We start from the raw sequence: 17,279 nt of genomic DNA, 5'->3' as shown, positions 1-17,279 counted from the left end.
ATTTTCTCAAATCCAATAAAATATGCATCAATTAATATGAGTATCATGGTAAATTATGCACTTCATTTATTATTTCTTAAAAGTCGTAAAAAGTCAAAACGTGTCAAGTAAAAGTGAACGGAGAGAGTACATAATTTATGTATTATGCTCGTTTGATATGAGGAACAAGGAATAATTAATCCTAGGATTAAATTCAAGAAGAGTTTATCTCATGTTTGGTTGGGAAAAAATTGTGGTATAATTAATCCCGAAATTAATTATCCCGGGATTGTAATTTTTGTATCCTCATGGAAAGATGGAATAACTAATCTTAGGATAATTGATCTTGAAATAACATCTTTCAACCAAACGAGCCCTATGTGTATAATTATGTATAACAAATATATAATTTATGTATATGACTAAAAATAATATTGAATATGACCAACTATTTGTGTAAACATCCCGACTCAAAGGACTTTTTCTAAAAACTAAAAAAAATTAATAGGTAAATTTGACAAAAACCTAGTAGAATTTTACTCTCTAGAGACATTACTACTTACTTGTATGGCTGCATTCATATCCATGCACATTTTCTGTCTCATTATATGTGTAGACAATTACAATTTTGTCAAATTTAAATCCATAAGAAATTTGGATTTTATCACAAATTAAATATATATTGCTCCAATTAAGTAACATGGACTGGTATAATTGGATTTGTTATTTAAATCCAATTAAATTGATTTAATTGAAGGTCCAATATATTATTGGGCTAGTCCGTCAATTGGTCTTCTATCAAATGGGTCGGCCCATAAGCCTCAAGCCCAATGATCCATTAGGGTTTTCTTGAAGATTACTCCACCTCACGCCTATATAAAGGGGTCAAAGGAGAAGGCTAAGGGACAAGCAAGTAAGCAGAATGAAAGGCTAAAGAAGCTCTGAAGAATAGCATCAAGGTCTCCATCCATATCTGCAATCGTCGTCTGTTGTCAAATTCCAAAGGCAAACTCAAGTCATAGGCGGACGGCTACAAATCTTCTGTTCGTGATAACTCAACACCAAATCCTGGTTCGTGACGACCTTCAAATTGTTCGTGACGTACTACAAATCTGAAATCCGTCAAGTTCAAGATCAAGTTTTCAAGCTCTTGAACCATCATCCGTGAAGAGAAGAATCAGAGGACTACTTCTCTTTAGATTTAGAGATATTTTAGAGATTGTAACCCCATCACTTGAAATTGAATATAATATTTGTTGCTATATTTCTTGTCTTGATTATTATTTTTCAGGAGCGAATTTTAGTTGTTACAAATTTTGGCACGCCCAATGGGACCATCTCTACCTCTCATCTCTTTTCTTCGAAGTTCAAGAACACCAAGATGGACATAATGAAGGTCAATCCCAAATTCAACGTTACTGAGGATGCTGACTCCAAAATCGGATTGGAAGTTGCCATGGAGATTGTTGGCCAAATCAAAAGAAGCAAAGCTGAAATACAAGGATAACAAGTGCTGAAAGTGTCGTCCATAACTCATGTTTTTGGTTCATATTCTCCAAAAAAAGTGAGATCCTCTTCATACATGCTAGAAGAAGGGAACAACATCGCTGAGGTGGTCGAACGAACTTTGGCGCGATTTAGCCTTTCAAAAGAATATCATCATTGGTCCCATAATCCTTTCATATAGAAAGATGATGATGTGTTGAGCTAGCAAATTTGCTCTAATCTCCCCTCTTGTCGCTCCATGCAATAATGTTGGAACTTATGGTGATCACCTTGTCAAGTAATTTGTTCGATCTCTTAAAGAAATTGCTTTCGATTAGTACAACGATCTTGAACCTGTTTCAATCGATAGTTGGGAGCAACTGAAGCAAGAATTTCTTATTCACTTCTACAACACAAGGCACATTGTAAGCATGATTGAACTTACAAATGCTCGCCAGGGTAATGAAGAGCCCGTTGTTGACTTTATCAATCGCTGGAGGAGCTTAAGCCTCAACTGCAAAGACCGTCTTCGAGAAACTTCTGGCATCAAAATGTGCATCCAAGGTATGCATTGGGGCCTTCGCTACATCTTACAAGGAATAAAGCCTAAAACTTTTGAAGATTTGGCCACACGTGCTCATGATATGGAATTGAGTATGACCACAAGTGGAGACCAAAGGTTTCCTGGCTTTGAGCCTCGTGATGAAATAGAAGCAGATGATGTTGAGAATGGGGGCAAATATTCATGCGAAGATGAAACTGAAAAGTCCATGCATGTTGCTACGCTCCTTGACGTATGAGCCTAAACTGCAAGTCTCAACGCTCTTTGACTCATGAGCCTAAACTTCAAGTCACCACACTCCTTGATGCATGAGTCTAAAGTGCAAGTTGCAAAATACTCCTCGATGCATGAGCCTAAACTGCATGTTGCAATGCTCTTTGATACACGAGCCTAAACTGTATGTCACAAAGTTCCTCAAATTCGAGCCGAATCTTTAAGTTATAAAGCTCCACAAATTCAAGCAAAAGTCTTCAAGTTGCAAAGCTCTTCAAATTCGAGTGTCACACCTCCTTTTTTCATCTACACCCCGTAAATGGTATAAAGAAGTTTTTCCAATTAAAGGACAATCGAAACGGGATTTATTTAAAAGATTCAGAGTCGCCACTTGGGAGATTTAGAGTGTCCCAAGTCACCGGTTGAATCCTGAATCGAGGAAAATATGACTCTATAATACAGTCCGCGAACCAAAAATTCGGGTAAGGAATTCTGTTAACTCGGGAAAAGGTGTTAGGCATTCCCGAGTTCCGTGGTTCTAGCACGGTCGCTTAACTGTTATATTCGGCTTAATTATCTGATTTTAAAGTATTTTGAACCTATGTGCAATTTTAACCTTTTAACCGCTTTTAGTCGTTTTTAGGAGTATTGCAACGCTGCTAGAACACCTCTTAAACCACGTCACATAAATGCACCCGCAGTCTTTGACATATTCTAACATTGTTGAGATTTGGATTTGGGTCACATGAAATGCACACCCGAGTTCAAGGAAATTAATTTAAACAGTGCCTAAAACAACCACGCACTTTCAAGTTTGCGAGGGCCATGAGAATTCGCTAAATGGCACGCCTCGATTTCCAAAGAATTAAGATTCATCCAGTGGTGGCCATAGGTTATATATAATCCAAATGTGTGAATGACATGCCTCAAAACTATTCAACTAAAAGAACTAGGGAGATACGTAATAAAAAAACTAATTTGAAAATAACTATCATAACCGCACCACGAAAACGATGCCCTTGATTTAATTATGTGCCTAAAGCTTGATCACCATATTCATAAGTTGTTTGTTCTCTTCCTATGCTTGAGACCAATTGTATGTGTTTAAACTTGCAAAACGGTTTACGTGCAAAATTAGGAAAATATGAATACCATTTGTTTTATGAAATAACCATCATTCCACCCAATGCAAACTCGACTTTGTATATCCTCTTTTAAAATGCCGAAGTCAGTACTCATAAAATCTGTTCGTACTAAGTACACATTTGGCATTTGCCTATTTATTAACATCACAATTTTTATCATATATAATGCACCGAAATGTTTACACAATTATGCAATCATCACTTCAATCTAGACAAACTCATCGCATGAACCAAAACCGCCTTCCATATAACTTCTACACGTTCATTTCTAGTCCAAATCCGAACCATTCTGTTAATTCGCTTGTGATGATTGGGTTTAGACGAATAAAATCAAGCCAATTATTGTCCAAACTTGTGAAAACTATTTACAATTAACAAATCTATACTTGTAATAATGTCAACATCACTTTGTCATAAGAAACGGGTTAATTGCACTCCTAAACTAAGATAGGCAATTTATTATCAAGAAAGGAAACTAGTTTACAAATTGATTTGACAGGAAAATTCACATTACATGTACCACGAACACATAACTGAACCTCTCAGAATACTCCAATACTTTGAACATAATGGGCTATATCAATTCTCCTCTAACTCATGGTTATCCCAATAGCTGTTATCATACAAGATTACATACAAGCATTTATCTTACACAGAATTAAAACAAAGCTCCGATGTTTGACGAAGTATATTATTTTAGTTCCTTGATAGTTCCATACTACCATACATTTGTCTAACATAGTTTAAACACAAAACTTAGCTAATGGTCAATATTCTACCAAGTTCCCCATCTCAGCAGTTCAAAACCAGCTATAACCAATGAACTTCAGAAGCAAGTAAAATTACCATTGAGCTATACTAACTTCAACAGAGGCAAGTTGACTAATAGCTCCCGTTGAGCATATGACATGTCAATTAACTAAAAAAAAAATTAAAACTAAACTAATCGATTTGAATGTGCAGAAAACATATTTGGAACTCCGGATTTTATTTCATTGCAATATCAAAACTTGAGCAAGATAAGTCCAGGGACATGTACCTGAAATATGAAACATGGGAAAACAAATGAAAATCAGTAGCCGAGTAGTATAGCAGCAGAACTCAACGACCAGTAGAGCCAAGTTGAGCAAAAAGTTATGTGCAGCAGGCCCAGAAAAAGTTTGATCGAACAATAAACTTTAACACGTCAAAACCAAACTTTCACAAACTCATTTTTTATCTATTTTTACTCCCCGACGAGTTAAATGCTCTTTCAGAGATTAGAAATATCAAAAATGCAAAGTGATCGATGAAACAGTAAAACAGTATAGCCCTTTTAATTTCAGATTGTTTCTCTTCAATCTCTCTGTTTATTCCTCTCCGTATTCTCTCACTGTGTTTTTCAGTATCTTCAGAGTCCAGCCCCCTTTCTGTATGAACTTAGTATCTATATATAGGCATTCAACTTAATGCATTCCCCACTTTCAATTCTACTTTTCATTTCTTAACTATCCACTAGCTTAATGCTTTCTTAATTAATTCAGTAATGCAATTTCTACCCTACCACCCATTTAGAAGCTTCTCCAGTTAGGTGATAATTAAATAATTCCCACTGTTATCTTAAAGTTTCCTTTTTTTAATAAAAAAACTTGAAATTCATAGACCAATCTGAACCCAATTCACATCATTTAATACAAACAAAATCTACCAGCAGACTGCTTAAACTCTTAATACAGAAAAACGAAACAATTTCAGCCTTTCAACGAAAATTATCAGGAATCAATTCAAGAACTACTGTTATACGAGTTTAAACTACTGAGCAACAAAACAAAAACCAAATAAAATCAACAAACAACCTATTAATTCGAAAAGAATTAAACTAAAAAAATCATAGAACAACTGACCAAATAACATTCTGACAACAGAAAGGAGTAGAAGAAGATAAAAGAAAAAATAGAAAAAATTAAAACCAGGAATACCTACCAAGATTGATTGAACACCGTCTCAAACTAGACCTTCAATGATCTTCGAATTTGTGGCCGAAATAGACCTTAATCGAGTGTTCTCGACTGAGAACACACAACTAAGATCGATTTTTGACCTCAAACCTTTAACATATAATAATTTGGATTTTGGGATTTAGGGTTCGTTTCTTTAAATACAGATTCGAGGGATTCCCGGGATATTCGAGGGATAAGGTTCATGGATTCGGAAAGAGGGGAGTGAGGAGATTCTATGGTGTAAAGATGGAGGAAATTGGGTTAACTAGGGTTCGTGGGTCAAATTTCGATTGAAGATTCGACGATTTTGGCCGTGATTCGAAAGGAACGGTTTGGGGATTTGAGATTATGAGGCGAAGGGGAATCAACAGTGTTAATTTGGGGCTGTTTGGGCCACCGGAACTGCCGTGAGGCGATTTCCGGTGGGCAGGAGGCGGCGGTTCATGGTGGCGTTCTGTTAGGTCTCTGAAGAGATGGGGGGAATGAGATGTGAATGGCCGGGTTTTGGGGGGTTGATATATTGAAAATGTTTGATTTAATTAGGGTCGTTGGATGATTGGAATCCAACGGCTCTGATTAGATCATTAATGGAAACGGGGTCGTTTTGGTTTCAACTGGGGCAGTCCGGGTGTGGGAATGGGTCGAGTTGTGAGGAAAACTTTGGATCGTTCGATATAGATGAACGGACGGTTGAAATCCGTTGAGATCGAAACGACGTAGTTCTGTCCCTATACTACGTCATTTCGATGGTCTCAGAGAGTGGACGTTTGGACCGGGTATGGGGTTTGTGTTGGGCTGGGTTAATTGGATTTAACCGGGCAAATGGAATTGGGCTTATGGATTTAATTAAAAATGGCCTCACATTCCTAATTTCTTGTTTTCCTTTCTTATTTTTATTTTATTTTTTCAATTTTCCTTCTAATAAAAAGAAACCTTGACCAAATTATCCTAAAAACTAACTAACTCAAATAATTAAATTAAAAGAGAGTCACACAATTGACATTAAATACTTAAAAATGTAAAGTACGTTATTTTTTGTGAATTTTTTATTTTTGTAAAAATAACATTTTACTAAATTAACAAAAAATGTAAAATCAAATTCTAAGTGTAGATGCTATATTTTTGGTATTTTTTTTAATGCATTATTAAAATTAAATATGCAAACAATCAAGAAAATTGCACAGTAATTCCTAGAATAACACATAATTAAAGAAAAGGTCTAATTTTGAGAATTCTTTTGGAGTAATTCATGTGAGGAAAATATCACGTGCTCACAGCTGCCCCTCTTTGCCCGGAAACATGAAGAGTTTTCGTGCAAAGATAAAGTGAGTGGATATGAGCGATTTTTGCCCGTTCGAATACTCCGTGGGAAGCATTTTTGAAAGATTTGACCGAACCTCTGCTTCAAAGGTTTCCTACATATCCTTGGCTATAAAAGAATCATGTCAATGTAGTTCAGGATATTTCGGTAGCTGGGACTACCATGAAGCTGTGGTTTCACTGTTACTACTGCTGATACTGCTCACTGACCTCCTTATTACATCATGACAAAAATGAAGAAGCTAGACTAAGCTATAATCTATGCTTTACAAAGAGTTATTTTCAAACTTGGCCTTGTGACTATTGTTGCCTTGTTGACTTGTATTTTCCTTAGGAGTTCCTTTGTGGCTGACTTGCACGGTATTTTTTTGAAATGTTTTCCCTTCTTCTCCAGGCAGGTACCTGACTGCTAAACCTTTTAAATGTCGTCCTTTGATTATTGTTGCCTTTCATCTGTTCTCCAGGTGGGCTCCTGATTACTGAAACTTGAATTGCTTCTTCCCTTCGTTCTCCAGGTGGGCTCCTGACTGCTGAAATTTCAACTGTATTCCCTTGTTTTCCAGGTGGACACCTGATTGCTGAATCTTCCACTGCCTTTCCTTGTTCTCCAGGTGGACTCCTGATTGCTTGAACTTGAATTGCTTTTTCCCTTCGTTTTTTCAGGCGGGTTCCTGATTACTTGAAATCTGGATGGTATCCCCTTGTTCTCCAAGTGGGCTCCTGACTACTGCGCTTGAAAGTATTCCCTGCTCTCCAGGCGGGCTCCTGACTTCAAAATAGACAAACCAAGAATTTAAAAGCTAATATTTAAATTGTACTCCCATGTTCTCCAGGCGGGCTCCTGACTGCTGCGCTTGAATGTATTCCCTGCTCTCCAGGCGGGCTCCTGACTTCAAAATAGACAAAACAAAGAAAATTTTCTGCCCCAGTTTGGGTATCTAGGCACATATGCAAGTGTAAAACGAACCACATTACCAAATATCAATAAGCATTTGAAAACTAGGTTCCGTTATCCAGGCGGTCCTGACAACTCTTGACAATTTTAAATCTAAGCTATATCTTTTAAAGGTGTGACTTCCGCTAAATCTTGTTATTTAATGAAAACTCTCAAAGCTAGGTCCCATTGTTCAGGAGGGTCCTGAGAATTTCCGACTAAATTGGGAAAAGGCAGAAAAAGATGGCGTTTCTGCTTGGGGAAAACGTTGAGGAAATAGAAAATCATAATCATTAATCCGGGAAAGAAGAGAAGTCAGAATCTTTGTTCTCATGGGGTAATGTCCAAAGTGTATCTCAAACATACAAACTTCAAAGTTCCACTTATAATCTTCTAGGGTGCACTCATGCCAAATTCCGTTACTCATGATTATTTTGAATTTTAGACTAAGTCCTATTTTCCAGGAGGGTCATGAGAATTTTCGCGATCAAATCTGCCTAGTACTTACTCTTCCTACGGATGATTTCCCGAAACAAATGCCATTTTTGCCCATGTTTCAAATCAAAGAAAATTTCGTCAGTTTAAAACGTGGTGGTTCATCGTGGCATTCCTGCTGGAGGTGGTTTTCTCTTTGTCATTCTTTGCTTCGTCCAACTGCCTTGAACTGATCAAAAAGATCGTTTTGACCTCCTAACTGATCCTTAACTGCAAGATCCCCAACTGCTATTCTCTCCTCCTGACCTTTCTGCCTGAAACCGTACATCTCCCACGACATTACTGAACCATTCCACAGTTTTAACTTTAGATTACACCATAGGTCCATTTTTCATCATATCCTCTTTGGCATGTTCTAGCTGCATTTTGCTTTGTGCAATTCCGGAACTGGTAGTAAGCTTTGAAATTCCTTCTTACAAGGCTAAACTTGGTAGAGCTTTAGAGAAGTAAAATTAACAGCAATGAAATGCAAGGATTTTAAGAATAAAGAAAAGAATCCAAATTTGGATGACTATTGGAGACAAGAAAAGGGACTTATCTGAGCGGAATCACCGGCACTAATGATCATGGTATGCATTTGGATTAATCAGCCCAGTCTATTTAACCAATCTCCTTTCCAATTGTTTTACTTTGTTCTCCAAGATTTCCACAACCCAATTTACTTTCCGCCAACTTACGGACATTGTTCGACTTGCAGTGCCCTGAAGGGTTTTCACCGACAAACCTCTCTCATTTGTTTTCTCTCAGCTTTCGTCGCCTCATGGTGCCCACGAAGGTTTTCACCAATAAGACTCTCTCATTTTTATTTTCTCTCAGCTTTCGTCGCCTCATGGTGCCCATGAGGGTTTTCACCAATAAGACTCTTTCTTTTTTTTTGATTTTTCTTACTTAAACTAGAGTGTTGCCCCTAATATGAATTCTCTTTACATTGCTCGACCTGGCATCTCTAGAAGACTGATCGGAAGGTCTTTCTTTGGACTGTAATATGGGCTTTTGGATGAGGTTAGAAAGAAAGGGTATCAAAGGCTCAAAATAATTTTGACACGGGTTTAAAATTACAACTCTTGGAATCACATTTCTTATTACAAGTACAACTTCTGCCCCAGTTTCTTGCTTGGGTATCTTTTGATATTTTATTTTACTATAACCGAGCCGGGAAGCTGCCTACGTATCCTTAACAGGAATCAGGTCAAACGTAGTTCACACATGAATTTCCTTGTTTGTTATACTTTTTACTTCTTTTCTTTTCTCTTTTTCTTTTCTTTCTTTTTCTCTCTTTTTCGTTATTGATTCCAAAAGAGGGGTATGAAAGAAATAAATAAGGCTCAAAAGGGGGAACAAAGGGTGAAGTATTTAGATAGCAGAACAAAGTGCCTTCGTCATTCCAATCTTCGAAATAATGTCAAATACAAACAATCAACAGTTATAACAAAGAAATCATACATAATATCTTTTTACGGCATCAGAATTGATAGCCATGTCTATGCATTTTCCTTCGATATCTGTTAAACATAGAGCACCATTGGACAATACTCTGGTCACAACGAATGGCCCTTGCCAATTTGAGACGAACTTGCCTTTCGCTTCAGTCTGGTGTGGAAGGATACGTTTCAGCACCTGCTGGCCCACTTCAAACTTCCGTGGACGTACCTTTTTGTTGTATGCTCTTGCCATTCTCTTTTGATATAACTGGCCATGACACACTGCTGCTAATATTTTTTCATCAATCAAATTCAACTGCTCCAAACGGGTTTTGACCCATTCATTATCATCAATTTCAACCTCAGCGACAATCCGAAGGGACGGGATTTCAACTTCCGCAGGTATCACTGCCTCAGTTCCATATACCAACAAATAAGGAGTTGCACCTACTGAAGTACGGGCAGTAGTGCGATAACCCAGCAACGCAAACGACAATTTTTCATGCCATTGGCTGGAACTTTCTACCATTTTCTGAAGTATCTTCTTTATATTTTTGTTGGCTGCCTCAACTGCTCCATTCGCCTTGGGACGATATAGGGTAGAATTGCGATGTGTAATCTTAAACTGTTGGCATACCCCTTCCATCAATTTACTGTTAAGATTAGCACCATTATCCGTGATGATCACCTTTGGGATTCCGAATCGACAAATGATATTTGAGTGAACGAAATCGACCACTGCTTTCTTGGTCACCGATTTGAAAGTTTTGGCCTCAGCCCACTTGGTGAAATAATCAATGGCTACTAGAATGAATCTATGCCCGTTGGATGCTGCTGGCTCAATTGGTCTAATGATATCCATGCCCCAAGCAACGAAGGTCCATGGTGCCGACATCATGTGTAATTCCGATGGTGGAGAATGAATCAAATCTCCGTGTATCTGGCATTGATGACATTTGCGCACAAAACTGATACAATCTCGTTCCATGGTGAGCCAATAATAACCTGCTCGGAGAATTTTCTTTGCCAGCCCATACCCGCTCATATGTGTGTCACACCTCCTTTTTCCGCCCCGCGAGGGGACAAGGGAGTTTTTTCCAATTAAAGGACAATCGAAACGGGATGGTTTTATTTATTTCAGAGTCGCCACTTGGGAGATTTAGGGTGTCCCAAGTCACCAATTTTAATCCCGAATCGAGGAAAAGAATGACTTTATATTACAGTCTGCGTACCAGAAATCCGGATAAGGAATTCTGTTAACCCGGGAGAAGGTGTTAGGCATTCCCGAGTTCCGTGGTTCTAGCACGGTCGCTCAACTGTTATATTCGGCTTGATTATCTGATTTTTATACAAATTGAACATATGTGCAAATTTTAACTTTTAACCGCTTTTGTCGTTATTATTATTTTACAAGAATTGCAACGTCGTGAAAATATATCTCGAACCACGTTACATCAATGCACCCGTGGCTATCGATATATCTCGACTCGGTTGAGATTTGAATTTGGGTCACATAAATGTGCACCCGATTTAAGGAAAATAAATTATTAGAGGCGCGCCTAAAGCAACTAGCGTCTTGTTATTTTGATGAAGGTCGTAAAAATTCGTTAAACGGCACATCCCGAATTCTAAATACTTTGATATATACATACATTAGAGGGCCCCGCAACTTTTATACATTTTGTTTGTCGAGGCTCGTCTCATTCTTGTTTTTAAAAGGAATTTGCGACGTTATGGACATGCATCTCGAACCACGTCACAATCAATGTACCCGTGATTATAAACACATCTCGAATCCGTCGGGATTTGGATTTGGGTCACATAAATGCGCACCCGAATTTAAGAAGGTAAAAATATTAAATACGCGCTTAAAGAGGCTATCGCGTTATTATTCCGGGAGGGTCGTGAGATTTGCTAAACGACCCACCTTAGGGACTGAATGCTTCAATATATACATTTAACGAGGGCCCCGCAGCTTGTGCGTTTTTTATTTGTCGAGGCTCATCTCGTCCTTATTTTAAAAGGATATTCTATAGCAACTACGTTTCTTGTCGCGTTTGTCTCTACTAATTGAAAACAGAGATAGTCCTAGTTAATTACATGCTTGCAAGTTATCTATAACAGAATTCCGAGTGCTTGCGCAAAATCAGAAGCACGGCCACGTACACAGTCAACCGAGCAAGTATTAAGGGCCCAAACCCAACCCACGCAGTAGCGGTTGGGCCTGGGCCACTGTTTTTCGATGAGAGCCTGCTTGGCTCGCTCGACTTGGGCTCAACCTTCGTGAGGTTGAGATTGCAAGCTCTGTGTTTTTTTTTATCTTAAAACATGGTTTACCAGTTATATGAGGCAATTTATCAGAAGGGAAAGAACTTAACTAGTAGTGTACGATTTTCATGCTTGGCATACATTACAGAATTATACTACACCATTAAACTAAATCTAAGATACAACCTACTGCATTGGGCATACTTTTATCACCAACCTATATACACAGTCTAACATTCAACTACCATACATTGACATTTATTATGCATGAGGACTATCTCCAGTATCCAAAACAAGAATGTAAACTATTATACATTATATGAGGTCTAACATAATAGTCTATGTATATATAAACATCTGCAGATCTTCTATTTTACATTCATGCTCAAACCTTTCAAGTTACAGTGGTAGTATATTTGTATACCTGGGATAGAGGAGCAAAAGAAGAAGAAAGATGATCAGCTGAGTGATACACAACAAGCACAACAGCAGGTAAACAACACAACACAGCAACAACCAAAACAGCCACAATGATGAAGCTCAACAAGTGGTCGAGCAATGGACAGACAATCCCAGAAAACAGAGCAGAGAGATAGCAGGAAACCCAAGATATCGAAGGTAACAGCAACAGACAATCCAATAACTCCAAAGCTCAACAAATAACCACTACAGTTCCGATATTCAGGAAGACTAAAACTCAATCCACAGCACACAGAAAACTCAGTGTAGTAACAATCACAGCAGAAAACACACAGCCTTCTCTTAATGGAACAGTAATAAACCTAGTTAGGATGACCAGCTTGATTTCTTATGCAGTTTTTGGACAGTGATTTAGTTAAAGTGTTTCTGAAAATTTCTTTTTGTTTTTTCAGTTTTCTTCAACTCACAGGACCCCTCTCAAGACTAAAATAAAATGAATCCCCCCTTCTAATGGAAGGTCTGCCTCTTTTATAGCCTAACCTTAACACTTTACAGTCTGTTTGACAACTCGAAATTCCCCTCCCCTGCTGTTTTTCCACTCAACTATTTTAAATAAACAAACTCCCATCAGATCCCTGACAGCCCCTCTCTATTTTTTGTTGTTAAAGTGTCCTAATCTCTTATTTATTTAGCCAAAGTATGGGCAACAGGAATATAATCTGACAGCACATGCTGTCCAATTATTTTAATTCCTTAAAGCTAACCATACACATGCTGCCCACAGTCTAAGCCAAGAGAACATGCTATCCAAATAAGATCAAAGTCTGAACTGCCATTATAACCTACCCCCTAGATGTTCTTTAATTCAAATTGAACAAAACCAATAGGCAATACAATTCAGTTCCTAATGGGATTCAAATACAATCACAACAAAAATAAACAACACGAATCAAGTTGTTACCATTAATGACTGAAACTAATTGACGACATACATCGACTCGACTATATTAATCGTAATACATAACAATCAATCGTTCTATAAACAACACGTACAGAGTCCCGAATGACTTCAGACAACTTTGTTCAATCACTGGGGACCTATATGAATTAACTTATTTGATGACTAATCTAATTGACGATCATGTATATCACAGAATACATTCAGAACACACATAGAAAATCAACCGACCAAATAAAAGGTCTTTGACAAAGATGGAAGAAATCCGAATGAAAAATAACAAAAATAACAAACAAACACAACGAAACATGTTGACAACTTAATTAGCAGTTGAATAAAACAAAAAGGAAAAGAAAAACTTACCGAAAAATGTCCAAATAAAATTGACCCAAATCTGACTCAACTTTGACCCCTTGAGGCCGAACAAACTTTAATCAGGGTGTTCTCACACGAGAACACCTTGGTTAAGGTCTATTAGACCTCAAACCCCGTTAAGACTGGCCGGTTTCCAAGGCTATTCATGTTCTAGGTTTTGGATTCTCAGATTTGAGATTCTAAGAGTTGTGGGTAGATTCGGACCAAACCAAGCCTGGTTTGGTCACGAGGGGGTCAGGGGAGTGTCTGGTATGAAGATGGTGAGGTTTGGCATAGGTCAGAGTTCGACTCGAATCTTCAAATGAAGATTCGAGACGAAGGAAGGTGATTCGAGGCTAGGGGGTAACAGATCCATGTTCAGGAGAGTGAGGTGGTCCTAGGGTGTTCAGGAGGTGGTCATCGGCGTTCATGCCGCCGGGTTTTGGTGGAAGGGAAACTAGGGCGGCTGCTAGGGTTTCGGGGGTTCAGGGCTTGGTGAAGGAGATGAGTGAAAGGGGGGTTCGGATATGGGGCGTGGGGTGTGAGGGAAGGCTTATATACGGAGTAGAGGATTGGATCTGAGCCGTTAGATTAGATGATCTCAACGACTTGGATCTGATGGTGAGGGGTGAGACGAGGTCGTTTGGCATTAAAACGGGGTCGTTTGGATTTAAGTGAAGGGTTGGGTTGGACCGGCTAAACAGGTCGGGTTACGGGTGCGGATGTGGACCGTTGGATGGGTGTGGTTGAACGGCTCAGATCAGACACTTGATGCGGCGTCGTTTCGGGAGGTGCCTGGGCAGGTCATGTTTGGACTGGACTTGTGTCCTTGGACGTGGCTGATGGGCTGAACTTGGGCCTCAATTCAAAAATGGGCCCAAGTCCGATTTGCTACACCATTTGAATTCTTTTTCTTTTGTTTCCAATTTTAAAAATACAACTAAATTAAAATGAACTTGCAACATCCAACTAATCAATACTTGACACAATCATTTGCACACATACTAAAAAAAATTCTAAATGGTTAAATCACAACCTGAAATAAAAAATGCACACATATTTTTGTGAATTTTCTTTCTTTTTAATGACCGAATTATGGTTTTAATTACCCTGACATACATGCTTTGTATTTTGATCGGTAAGATTAAATGCAAAATGGACAGACCCACAAATGACTAACAGCACATGTCACGGAAAAATGACAAATTGCACAGCGAGGCCATTTGTCACTATTTTTTGTTTTCTTTTGGAGTGATTGTCCGTGAAGCAAAAATCACGTGCTTACAGCTGCCCCTATTTGCACGAAGACACGAAGGGTTTTCGCGCAAAGATAAAGCGAGCGATTTTTGCCCGTCCGAATACTCCGTGTGAAGCATTTTTTTGAAAAAGGTTTTGACCGAACCTTTGCTTCAGAGGTTTCCTACATATCCTGGGCTGAACAGGAATCAGGTCAATGTAGTTCGGGAAATTTTTGTAGCTGGGACTACCGTGTGACTGTAGTGCTCGCTGCTGTTGTGCGCTGTTGCATGCTGCTGTAGGATGCTACCGCTCAACCGATCTCCTTGTTACATTGTTCTGAAAGGAAAAACAAGAAGCTAAGCTAGACTATGGGTCATGAGGTCTCATCTATCTTCAACTTGTTCTTGTTGCCTTGCTTTCTTATCGGCTAACGCTTTCCTCCGATGCCTTTATTTTGTGAACTTGGGGGATGATACTGGTCCTTCGCCTTTTCTGAATGCCAGTTTCCACCACTTCGCTTGATCTGTTGGGGGAACATGGCCCTCTTCTTTAAGCCTTTCAATGGTTTCTTCAGTGGTATTTTCTTCATCAAAATTGTTATGTTGGGCATGCTATAACGTTCCCAAACTGCTCCTTTCGAGACGCGTTCCTTCTTCCTTCTGAATCGCGCGCTTGCCTTTGCAGCCTTCCGCTTCTTGGTGCTGGGGATTTTATTGTTTCCTGCTTGAGGATCTCTGTTGTAACCCTCCGCCTTCAGGTGGGGTTACTGATTCCAAAACCTAGAGCTGAAAAGTATTCCAGCATTTTACTGGTGGGCGACCTAGAACTTAAAAGTATTCCCGCATTTTACTGGTGAGCGACCTAGAACTTAAAAGTATTCCCGCATTTTACTGGTGGGCGACCTAGAACTTAAATGTATTCCCGCATTTTACTGGTGAACGACCTAGAACTGAAACGTATTCCCGCATTATACTGATGGGCGACCTAGAACTTAAATGTATTCCCGCATTTTACTGGTGGGCGACCTAGAACTGAAATGTATTCCCGCATTATACTGGTGGGCGACCTAGAACTTAAAAGTATTCCCGCATTTTACTAGTGGGCGACCTAGAACTTAAAAGTATTCCCACATTTTACTGGTGGGCGACCTAGAACTTAAAAGTATTCCCGCATTTTACTGGTGGGCGACCTAGAACTGAAATGTATTCCCGCATTTTACTGGTGGGCGGCCTAGAACTTAAAAGTATTCCCGCATTTTACTGGTGGGCGACCTAGAACTTAAAAGTATTCCCGCATTTTACTGGTGGGCGACCTAGAACTTAAATGTATTCCCGCATTTTACTGGTGGGCGACCTAGAACTTAAATGTATTCCCGCATTTTACTGGTGGGCGAACCTAGAACTTAAAAGTATTCCCGCATTTTACTGGTGGGCGACCTAGAACTTAAAAGTATTCCCGCATTTTACTGGTGGGCGACCTAGAACTTAAATGTATTCCCGCATTATACTGGTGGGCGACCTAGAACTTAAAAGTATTCCCGCATTTTACTGGTGGGCGACCTAGAACTTAAATGTATTCCCGCATTTTACTGGTGGGCGACCTAGAACTTAAAAGTATTCCCGCATTTTACTGGTGGGCGACCTAGAACTTAAATGTATTCCCGCATTTTACTGGTGGGCGACCTAGAACTTAAAAGTATTCCCGCATTTTACTGGTGGGCGACCTAGAACTTAAATGTATTCCCGCATTTTACTGGTGGGCGACCTAGAACTTAAATGTATTCCCGCATTTTACTGGTGGGCGACCTAGAACTTAAAAGTATTCCCGCATTTTACTGGTGGGCGACCTAGAACTTAAAAGTATTCCCGCATTTTATTGGTGGGCGACCTAGAACTTAAATGTATTTCCGCATTTTACTGGTGGGCGGCCTAGAACTTAAAAGTATTGAAATTGTTTCCCCGTTCTTCCGAGAAAATTTTTGACAATCGGCAGAAAATTTTCTGCCCCGGTTTTTGGTGATTTCCCTGGCGTTGCGTCTTGCTGCCATCATCAATCCTTTGTTTTCCTGTAGCAGACAAAAGGATTTAGTTAGTTTTAATCGTGGTGGGAGGAGGTGCCTTTCCGGCGGATGATTTTTCTCCCTTCCCCTTTTCTTGCTCTATGCCTCCATAATTGGTTGGTGGACAAAATTGCTTGCTGGGGGTATCCGGCCTGCTGGGGATTGGTTTTCAATTTATCCCCTTTTCTGCTTTCTCTTTACAGTACATGCTGTGGGAGTCTGCTCTTACTCCCGAAACCACTCCCTTTAGGAGTTTACTTCCTCCAAAACCGCGGGGCACAACGTTGCATTGCCTGGGGCCAGCCTTTTAGACTGTTGGGGTTATCCTGCATTTGATGAATCCCCCTTCGGTCTCTGGTAGTAAGCTTTGAAAAATCCTTTTCAAGACAAAATTTTAGGAAGAAAAATAAAAGATAGAAAAGGGAGAAAATCTTTCTGAACCAATATT

Source organism: Nicotiana sylvestris, chromosome 5 (assembly GCF_000393655.2).
Source record: "Nicotiana sylvestris chromosome 5, ASM39365v2, whole genome shotgun sequence".
Lineage (NCBI taxonomy): Eukaryota > Viridiplantae > Streptophyta > Magnoliopsida > Solanales > Solanaceae > Nicotiana > Nicotiana sylvestris.
This window is presented reverse-complemented; position numbering follows the sequence as displayed.